Source organism: Phyllobates terribilis, unplaced genomic scaffold (genome assembly GCF_046119375.1).
Source record: "Phyllobates terribilis strain yellow unplaced genomic scaffold, ASM4611937v1 Scaffold_11__3_contigs__length_659146591, whole genome shotgun sequence".
In the NCBI taxonomy this organism is placed as follows: Eukaryota; Metazoa; Chordata; class Amphibia; order Anura; family Dendrobatidae; genus Phyllobates; species Phyllobates terribilis.
In genome coordinates this window covers 614,272,441-614,282,310 of record NW_027362771.1, presented here as the reverse complement: position 1 = coordinate 614,282,310, position 9,870 = coordinate 614,272,441, and positions in this window count along the sequence as shown.

The following is a 9,870-nucleotide window of genomic DNA, read 5'->3' as shown; positions in this document are numbered from 1 at the left end:
CTTCTCTTCTGTCTCTACTTCTGGCATGGCCCAGGAGCTGGGCCCAGCCGGAGCCACAGCTCCCTGTCAGCCCTCCTGGCTGAACTCTCCCTCTGAACTCTCTAACCCTGCCTCAGCCCCAGGTTTATATAGGGGAAGTTCTTCCCCTCCCAGGACTGGGCAGGAGGTGTGGCATGCATAGGATTCCTGACCAAGAGACCTCCCACCTGCTCTCAGACATAACATTGCTGTTACTGTGGAAACCAGACCCCTGGGGTGCCACATTCCCCCCTAGTGAAATTTAGTACTCCGGGACTAAACATATTTTTAAACATAACAAGGTATAAACAATAATAGTACAATAAGAAAAACATATAAAGATGGTTACGGCGTGTCCGCAACCGGGTGCAGTTTTGAAGAAAAGCAAGGTGTCCATTTCACCAAAACAGGGAGACGTAACCAGGTAGGGGTCTGTCCTGCCCCGAGTCCTTAACAGTCTTTAGTCCATTCCTGGGTTACGCTCCAACCATGTACAAAGGATTCCCGGTAAATCCACCAAAGACTCCCATAAATTACTAGCAACACATAATTATTTACAGGATATGGCTGCTCTCAGTCCTCAGCCTGGTTTAAGATAGGGGCACATGGGGAACAATTCACTAATCCCAACGGGGACCATATTTTAATTAGCAGCAGTCCTTGTACCCTTACGGGTAACTATTTACAGCTCTTTATTCACACTACTTCCCTTCAGTAGCTATGTCCTCTTTGTGCTCCCTCCTGAGGGTAGTCCTCAGACCCGTCCGGGTCCTCTTGGCTTTCCTCGTATTGGTAGTACTGCAGCTCCTCTGTGAGGGGGTACACCTGGAAGAGGCTATCCAGCTTTTCTCTAAAGTCATGCAGGGTATGTGACTCCCCTGAGTACTGGGGTAGCCAGGCTGCCCCCGGGATATAGGGCATGGTGAAAGGCATGACCGCAACAGCGGTGGCGCTGGCGGGGGTTGAAGCGGTGAAGCTCTCCTCCGTATCCGGCATCCTTCTCCCCCCTAGTGGACCGTGGCCTACCTTGCGATGATCCTCTTCCGTAGGCCGCGGCTCCGCAGTGGATCGTCAGGGTTGAGGACCTTCCGTCGCGCTCCTGTGACGTCGGCGTCTGCTGGGCTCCTTCCAGGACCTTACGCAACGTCCGGACGTGAGGCGGGGCTTCAGTTCTCGCGCGCCTTCGGAGTCCACGCCCCTCTTCTTCCCGCGCGGCGTCTTCAAGATGGCGTCCAACGGCGGGAAAACTCCACGGAAGGCGGGAAGAAGGCTGAAAATGGCGCCGGATGGCGGGAAAACTTCACGGATGGCGGGAAGAAGGCTGAAGATGGCGCCGGATGGCGGGAATCTTCACCACAGGTTAGTTTAAAACTCTCTTTTTCAGGCACGCAGTACCCGGTGGTTGCGGGCACGAAATCCTGCCGACTACGCCAAAAGTTGACGCGCCCCTGGGCCTGTGTCGCGCTGCGCTGCGCACGCGGGAGCTTACCCGGAGCCGGATCTTTTGAGGGTTGTAGTCTCGTGGCGGTGATCCGGTCCGTGCCCAGGGAGTCAGACTAAGTGGCGCTGTATCAGCGGTAGATGTTGGACGACTACGCCACCCGTTGAGTACAGCTAAGGAGCTGCTGCTGCAGGGCAGACCGCTGAGGCCGGTGGTAGGATTGTGCAGCGTGATAGTATAACCCCCAACGGGAGGGGTATGGCCTCAGGTCAGCCGACGTGGATGATGGGGGTAGCAGGAACCACTCGGAGACGGTACGGTGTAGTTCAGGGTCTTTACTGGTGACAAAGATAGACCCTCCCGGAGTACTGGCTAGCGATTGGGGCCGGGTCAGTCCTTGAGCAGATGGGATCTCCCCTGGCCAGGCGGAGTTGTAGGCCTCCCAAACTAACTGTACTCTTCTGGCTACCTTGCTAGAGGCGGGTATAAGTAGCCCACGTCCCTGAGTGTACCGTGTGGTGCTCACCCGTATGGCCGGTGACTCGGGGCCTTCTAGTAGCTTCCGCTCCACGACGGCGGTGCTGGTCCCATGCGTGTGACCGTGCCTTCGGGTTTCTTGGCCAGAGGACCTGAAATCCCCTGCCTGACGGATTCTGCTGCTGGGTAGGAGTTAGTCCCCACAGCCTCGGACTCCGGGTCCGGTAAGAAATCTTCTCAGTCAGGGCGAGCTCTGCAGCTGCCAGCCCCTGACTCCTTGTAACACTGCTCCCACAGAGCTCCTGTTGTTTCTTCCCATAGCTGCTTCTCTTCTCTGTCTCTACTTCTGGCATGGCCCAGGAGCTGGGCCCAGCCGGAGCCACAGCTCCCTGTCAGCCCTCCTGGCTGAACTCTCCCTCTGAACTCTCTAACCCTGCCTCAGCCCCAGGTTTATATAGGGGAAGTTCTTCCCCTCCCAGGACTGGGCAGGAGGTGTGGCATGCATAGGATTCCTGACCAAGAGACCTCCCACCTGCTCTCAGACATAACATTGCTGTTACTGTGGAAACCAGACCCCTGGGGTGCCACACATGAGCCCCCACACAGCCTTCCATATACAGCATGAGCCCCCACGTAGTCTCCCATATACAGCACGAGCCCCCACGCAGCCTCCCATATCCAGAACGAGCCCCCGCGCAGGCTCCCTATATGCCGCACGAGCCCCCGCGCATGTCCCCTATATACAGGACGAGCCCCCGCGCAGCCTCCCCTATACAGCGCGAGCCCCCGCGCAGCCTCCCCTATACAGCCTGAGCCCCCACGCAGCCTCCCCTATACAGCCTGAGCCCCCACGCAGCCTCCCCTATACAGCCTGAGCCCCCACGCAGCCTCCCCTATACAGCCTGAGCCCCCACGCAGCCTCCCCTATACAGCCTGAGCCCCCACGCAGCCTCCCATATACAGCATGAGCCCACACACAGCCTCCCATATACAGCCTAAGCACCCGCACAGCCTCCCATATACAGCCTAAGCACCCGCACAGCCTCCCATATACAGCCTGAGCACCCACACAGCCTCCCATATCCAGCACGAGCCCCCGCGCATGCTCCCTATATGCCGCACGAGCCTCCGCGCATGTCCCCTATATACAGAACGAGCGCCCGCCCAGCCTCCCCTATACAGCGCGAGCCCCCGCGCAGCCTCCCCTATACAGCGCGAGCCCCCGCGCAGCCTCCCCTATACAGCGCGAGCCCCCGCACAGCCTCCCCTATACAGCCTGAGCATCCACACAGCCTCCCATAAACAGCATGAGCCCCCACGCAGCCTCCTATATACAGCCTGAGCCCCCACGCAGCCTCCTATATACAGCCTGAGCCCCCACGCAGACTCCCATATACAGCCTGAGCCCGCACACAGCCTCCCATATACAGCCTGAGCCCCCACGTAGTCTCCCATATACAGCCTGAGCCCCCACGCAACCTCCCATATACAGCCCGAGCCCCAACGCAGCCTCCCATATACAGCCCGAGCACCCGCACAGCCTCCCATATACAGCCTGAGCCCACACACAGCCTCCCATATACAGCCTGAGCACCCGCACAGCCTCCCATACACAGCATGAGCCTCCACGTAGTCTCCCATATACAGCATGAGCCCCCACACAGCCTCCCATATACAGCCTGAGCCGCCACACAGCCTCCCATATACAGCCTGAGCCCCCACGCAGCCTCCCATATACAGCCTGAGCCCCCACGCAGCCTCCCATATACAGCCTGAGCCCCAACGCAGCCTCCCATATACAGCCTGAGCCCCAACGCAGCCTCCCATATACAGCCTGAGCCCCAACGCAGCCTCCCATATACAGCCTGAGCATCCACGCAGCCTACCATATACAGCCTGAGCCCCCACGCAGCCTCCCATATACAGCCTGAGCACCAACACAGCCTCCCATATACAGCATGAGCCTCCACGTAGTCTCCCATATACAGCATGAGCCCCCACGCAGCCTCCCATATACAGCATGAGCCCCCACGCAGCCTCCCATATACAGCCTGAGCCCCCACGCAGCCTCCCATATACAGCCTGAGCCCCCACGCAGCCTCCCATATACAGCCTGAGCCCCCACGCAGCCTCCCATATACAGCCTGAGCACCAACACAGCCTCCCATATACAGCCTGAGCCTCCACGTAGTCTCCCATATACAGCATGAGCCCCCACGCAGCCTCCCATATACAGCATGAGCCCCCACGCAGCCTCCCATATACAGCCTGAGCCCCCACGCAGCCTCCCATATACAGCCTGAGCCCCCACGCAGCCTCCCATATACAGCCTGAGCCCCCACGCAGCCTCCCACATACAGCCTGAGCCCCCACGCAGCCTCCCATATACAGCATGAGCCCCCACGCAGCCTCCCATATACAGCCTGAGCCCCCACGCAGCCTCCCATATACAGCCTGAGCCCCCACGCAGCCTCCCATATACAGCCTGAGCCCCCACGCAGCCTCCCAAATACAGCCTGAGCCCCAACGCAGCCTCCCATATACAGCCTGAGCCCCAACGCAGCCTCCCATATACAGCCTGAGCCCCCACGCAGCCTCCCATATACAGCCTGAGCCCCCACGCAGCCTCCCATATACAGCATGAGCCCCCACGTAGTCTCCCATATACAGCATGAGCCCCCACGCAGCCTCCCATATACAGCATGAGCCCCCACGCAGCCTCCCATATACAGCATGAGCCCCCACGCAGCCTCCCATATACAGCATGAGCCCCCACGCAGCCTCCCATATACAGCATGAGCCCCCACGCAGCCTCCCATATACAGCATGAGCCCCCACGCAGCCTCCCATATACAGCATGAGCCCCCACGCAGCCTCCCATATACAGCATGAGCCCCCACGCAGCCTCCCATATACAGCATGAGCCCCCACGCAGCCTCCCATAAACAGCATGAGCCCCCACGCAGCCTCCCATAAACAGCCTGAGCCCCCACACAGCCTCCCATATACAGCCTGAGCCCACACACAGCCTCCCATATACAGCCTGAGCCCACACACAGCCTCCCATATACAGCCTGAGCCCACACACAGCCTCCCATATACAGCCTGAGCACCCACACAGCCTCCCATATACAGCCTGAGCCCCCGCACAGCCTCCCATATACAGCCTGAGCCCCCGCACAGCCTCCCATATACAGCCTGAGCCCACACACAGCCTGAGCCCACACACATCCTCCCATATACAGCCTGAGCACCCACGTAGCCTCCCATATACAGCCTGAGCCCACACACAGCCTCCCATATACAGCCTGAGCACCCACGTAGCCTCCTATATACAGCCTGAGCCCACACACAGCCTCCCATATACAGCCTGAGCCCACACACAGCCTCCCATATACAGCCTGAGCCCCCACACAGCCTCCCATATACAGCCTGAGCCCCCATACAGCCTCCCATATACAGCCTGAGCCCCCACACAGCCTCCCATATACAGCCTGAGCCCATATACAGCCTGAGCCCACACACATCCTCCCATATACAGCCTGAGCACCCGCACAGCCTCCCATATACAGCCTGAGCCCACACACAGCCTCCCATATACAGACTGAGCCCACACACAGCCTCCCATATACAGCCTGAGCCCCTGCACAGCCTCCCATATACAGCCTGAGCCCACACACAGCCTCCCATATACAGCCTAAGCACCCGCACAGCCTCCCATATACAGCCTGAGCACCCGCACAGCCTCCCATATACAGCCTGAGCCCACACACAGCCTCCCATATACAGCCTGAGCACCCACACAGCCTCCCATATACAGCCTGAGCCCCCGCACAGCCTCCCATATACAGCCTGAGCCCACACACAGCCTCCCATATACAGCCTGAGCACCCACGTAGCCTCCCATATACAGCCTGAGCCCACACACAGCCTCCCATATACAGCCTGAGCACCCACGTAGCCTCCCATATACAGCCTGAGCCCACACACAGCCTCCCATATACAGCCTGAGCCCACACACAGCCTCCCATATACAGCCTGAGCCCCCACACAGCCTCCCATATACAGCCTGAGCCCCCACACAGCCTCCCATATACAGCCTGAGCCCCCACACAGCCTCCCATATACAGCCTGAGCCCTTATACAGCCTGAGCCCATATACAGCCTGAGCCCACACACAGCCTCCCATATACAGCCTGAGCCCCCACGCAGCCTCCCATATACAGCCTGAGCCCCCACGCAGCCTCCCATATACAGCCTGAGCCCCCACGCAGCCTCCCATATACAGCCTGAGCCCCCACGCAGCCTCCCATATACAGCCTGAGCCCCCACGCAGCCTCCCATATACAGCATGAGCCCCCACGCAGCCTCCCATATACAGCATGAGCCCCCACGCAGCCTCCCATATACAGCATGAGCCCCCACGCAGCCTCCCATATACAGCCTGAGCCCACACACAGCCTCCCATATACAGCCTGAGCCCACACACAGCCTCCCATATACAGCCTGAGCCCACACACAGCCTCCCATATACAGCCTGAGCCCACACACAGCCTCCCATATACAGCCTGAGCCCACGCACAGCCTCCCATATACAGCCTGAGCACCCGCACAGCCTCCCATATACAGCCTGAGCCCACACACAGCCTCCCATATACAGCCTGAGCCCCCACACAGCCTCCCATATACAGCCTGAGCCCTCACACAGCCACCCATATACAGCCTGAGCGCCCGCACAGCCTCCCATATACAGCCTGAGCCCACACACAGCCTCCCATATACAGCCTGAGCACCCGCACAGCCTCCCATATACAGTCTGAGCCCCCACACAGCCTCCCATATACAGCCTGAGCCCACACACAGCCTCCCATATACAGCCTGAGCACCCACGTAGCCTCCCATATACAGCCTGAGCCCACACACAGCCTCCCATATACAGCCTGAGCCCACACACAGCCTCCCATATACAGCCTGAGCCCACACACAGCCTCCCATATACAGCCTGAGCCCCCACACAGCCTCCCATATACAGCCTGAGCCCCCACACAGCCTCCCATATACAGCCTGAGCCCCCACACAGCCTCCCATATACAGCCTGAGCCCACACACAGCCTCCCATATACAGCCTGAGCCCCCACACAGCCTCCCATATACAGCCTGAGCCCCCACACAGCCTCCCATATACAGCCTGAGCCCCCACACAGCCTCCCATATACAGCCTGAGCCCCCACACAGCCTCCCATATACAGCCTGAGCCCCTGCACAGCCTCCCATATACAGCCTGAGCCCACACACAGCCTCCCATATACAGCCTAAGCACCCGCACAGCCTCCCATATATAGCCTGAGCACCCGCACAGCCTCCCATATACAGCCTGAGCCCACACACAGCCTCCCATATACAGCCTGAGCACCCACACAGCCTCCCATATACAGCCTGAGCCCCCGCACAGCCTCCCATATACAGCCTGAGCACCCACGTAGCCTCCCATATACAGCCTGAGCCCACACACAGCCTCCCATATATAGCCTGAGCACCCACGTAGCCTCCCATATACAGCCTGAGCCTACACACAGCCTCCCATATACAGCCTGAGCCCACACACAGCCTCCCATATACAGCCTGAGCCCCCACACAGCCTCCCATATACAGCCTGAGCCCCCACACAGCCTCCCATATACAGCCTGAGCCCCCACACAGCCTCCCATATACAGCCTGAGCCCACACACATCCTCCCATATACAGCCTGAGCACCAGCACAGCCTCCCATATACAGCCTGAGCCCACACACAGCCTCCCATATACAGCCTGAGCCCACACACAGCCTCCCATATACAGCCTGAGCCCCTGCACAGCCTCCCATGTACAGCCTGAGCCCACACACAGCCTCCCATATACAGCCTAAGCACCCGCACAGCCTCCCATATACAGCCTGAGCCCACACACAGCCTCCCATATACAGCCTGAGCACCCACACAGCCTCCCATATACAGCCTGAGCCCCCGCACAGCCTCCCATATACAGCCTGAGCCCACGCACAGCCTCCCATATACAGCCTAAGCACCCACGTAGCCTCCCATATACAGCCTGAGCCCACACACAGCCTCCCATATACAGCCTGAGCCCACACACAGCCTCCCATATACAGCCTGAGCACCCACGTAGCCTCCCATATACAGCCTGAGCCCACACACAGCCTCCCATATACAGACTGAGCACCCACGTAGCCTCCCATATACAGCCTGAGCCCACACACAGCCTCCCATATACAGCCTGACTAAAGGTTGTAGAAATAATATTGTATAGAACAGTGTTTCTCAACTCCAGCCCTCTGGACCCGCCAGCAGATCAAACTTTCAGGATTTCCTTAGTATGGCATCAGGTGATGGAATTATTATCAAGTCATCAAAAAATGCCCCAGGTTCTCTCACCTGTTCAATACTAAGGAGATCCTGAAAACCTGATCTGTTGGGGGGGTCCTGAGAACTGGAGTTGAGAAACACTGGTATAGACGATGGTCACTTCCTTTAAGAAGTGGGTGTGGCTTCAGCTGTGTATCGCAGGTAGTCACCGACTGATCCAGCATTTATTAGGTTGTGTTGTTCACACTTTGTGTAATATACCTGGCGGCGTCCTTGCATAGTGGTCCATCTCCCACTGTGCAAGAGGGCGCACTTGATCTCCAGTCCAGAATGTCTCTCTGGCTTCCCTCCTTGCTGTCTGTTTGTCTGTTTCTGCTGCTTAAGGGCGGCGCCCGATCACTTCCTGCTTTTTGTACCTGCTGTGGGTCACACCCCTTGTGCGTCCTCAGCCTATTGCTGTCTGTCACCTGGTATATAGCTCAGCTGCGCCATCTATCCCTGCCTGAGCATAGTGTTTCTTTCAGTGTGTGCTTGCACTCTGAAGGTGCCAGGTCCCGTTCTGTGTTCTCTTGTCTGCCTATCCTGGAGGCTGTATTTCCAGGCCTGTCTGAACACGCTCCTAGCCTGTTCCTCCTGCCTTCTAGGGGCCGATTACCTAGACCTGTTCCTGTATCTTGTCTGACCTGTCTGAACACGCTCCTAGCCTGTTCCTCCTGCCTTCTAGGGGCCGATTACCTAGACCTGTTCCTGTATCTTGTCTGACCTGTCTGAACACGCTCCTAGCCTGTTCCTCTCGCCTTCTAGGGGCTGATTACCTAGACCTGCTCCTGTATCTTGTCTGTCCTGTCTGAACACGCTCCTTGCCTGTTCGTCCTGCCTCTCTGGGGGCAGTATTCCCAGACCCACTCCTGTATCCCGCTGCAGTGTCGGTCTCCTCCGTACACTCAGTTCCAGTCTGAACTCTCTCCTATCCTTTACCTGTTTTGCCTCTATGTCCGTTCCCTTCCTTTTTCTGCAGAGTCTGAACTCGTACCTAACTCCTGCTTGTTGTCTCTGTACTCCCGTTTGTGAGTTTGTGGTCCACTCGCTACTTCACTGCAAGTACCCTGTGGGTGTCTGGCTCTGCCTTTCCCTTCCTGTCTGTTCCGTGTGAACAGAGCCCTGTCCCCCCTACTCAGCCTAGCCTGCTCTGACTCCTTTGCTCACCGCTCCGGCGGTTCTAGTCTGCTCTGACTCCTTTGCTCACCGCTCCGGCGGTTCTAGTCTGCTCTGACTCCTTTGCTTACCGCTCCGGCGGTTCTAGTCTGCTCTGACTCCTTGCTCACTGCTCCGGCAGTCCTGTCCTGCCCTGCTTCTGCCCGCTGCTCCGGCAGTCCTGTCCTGCCCTGCTTCTGCCCGCTGCTCCGGCAGTCCTGTCCTGTCCTGCCCTGCTTCTGCCCGCTGCTCCGGCAGTCCTGTCCTGTCCTGCCCTGCTTCTGCCCGCTGCTCCGGCAGTCCTGTCCTGCCCTGCTTCTGCCCGCTGCTCCGGCAGTCCTGTCCTGCCCTGCTTCTGCTCGCTGCTCCTGCAGCCCT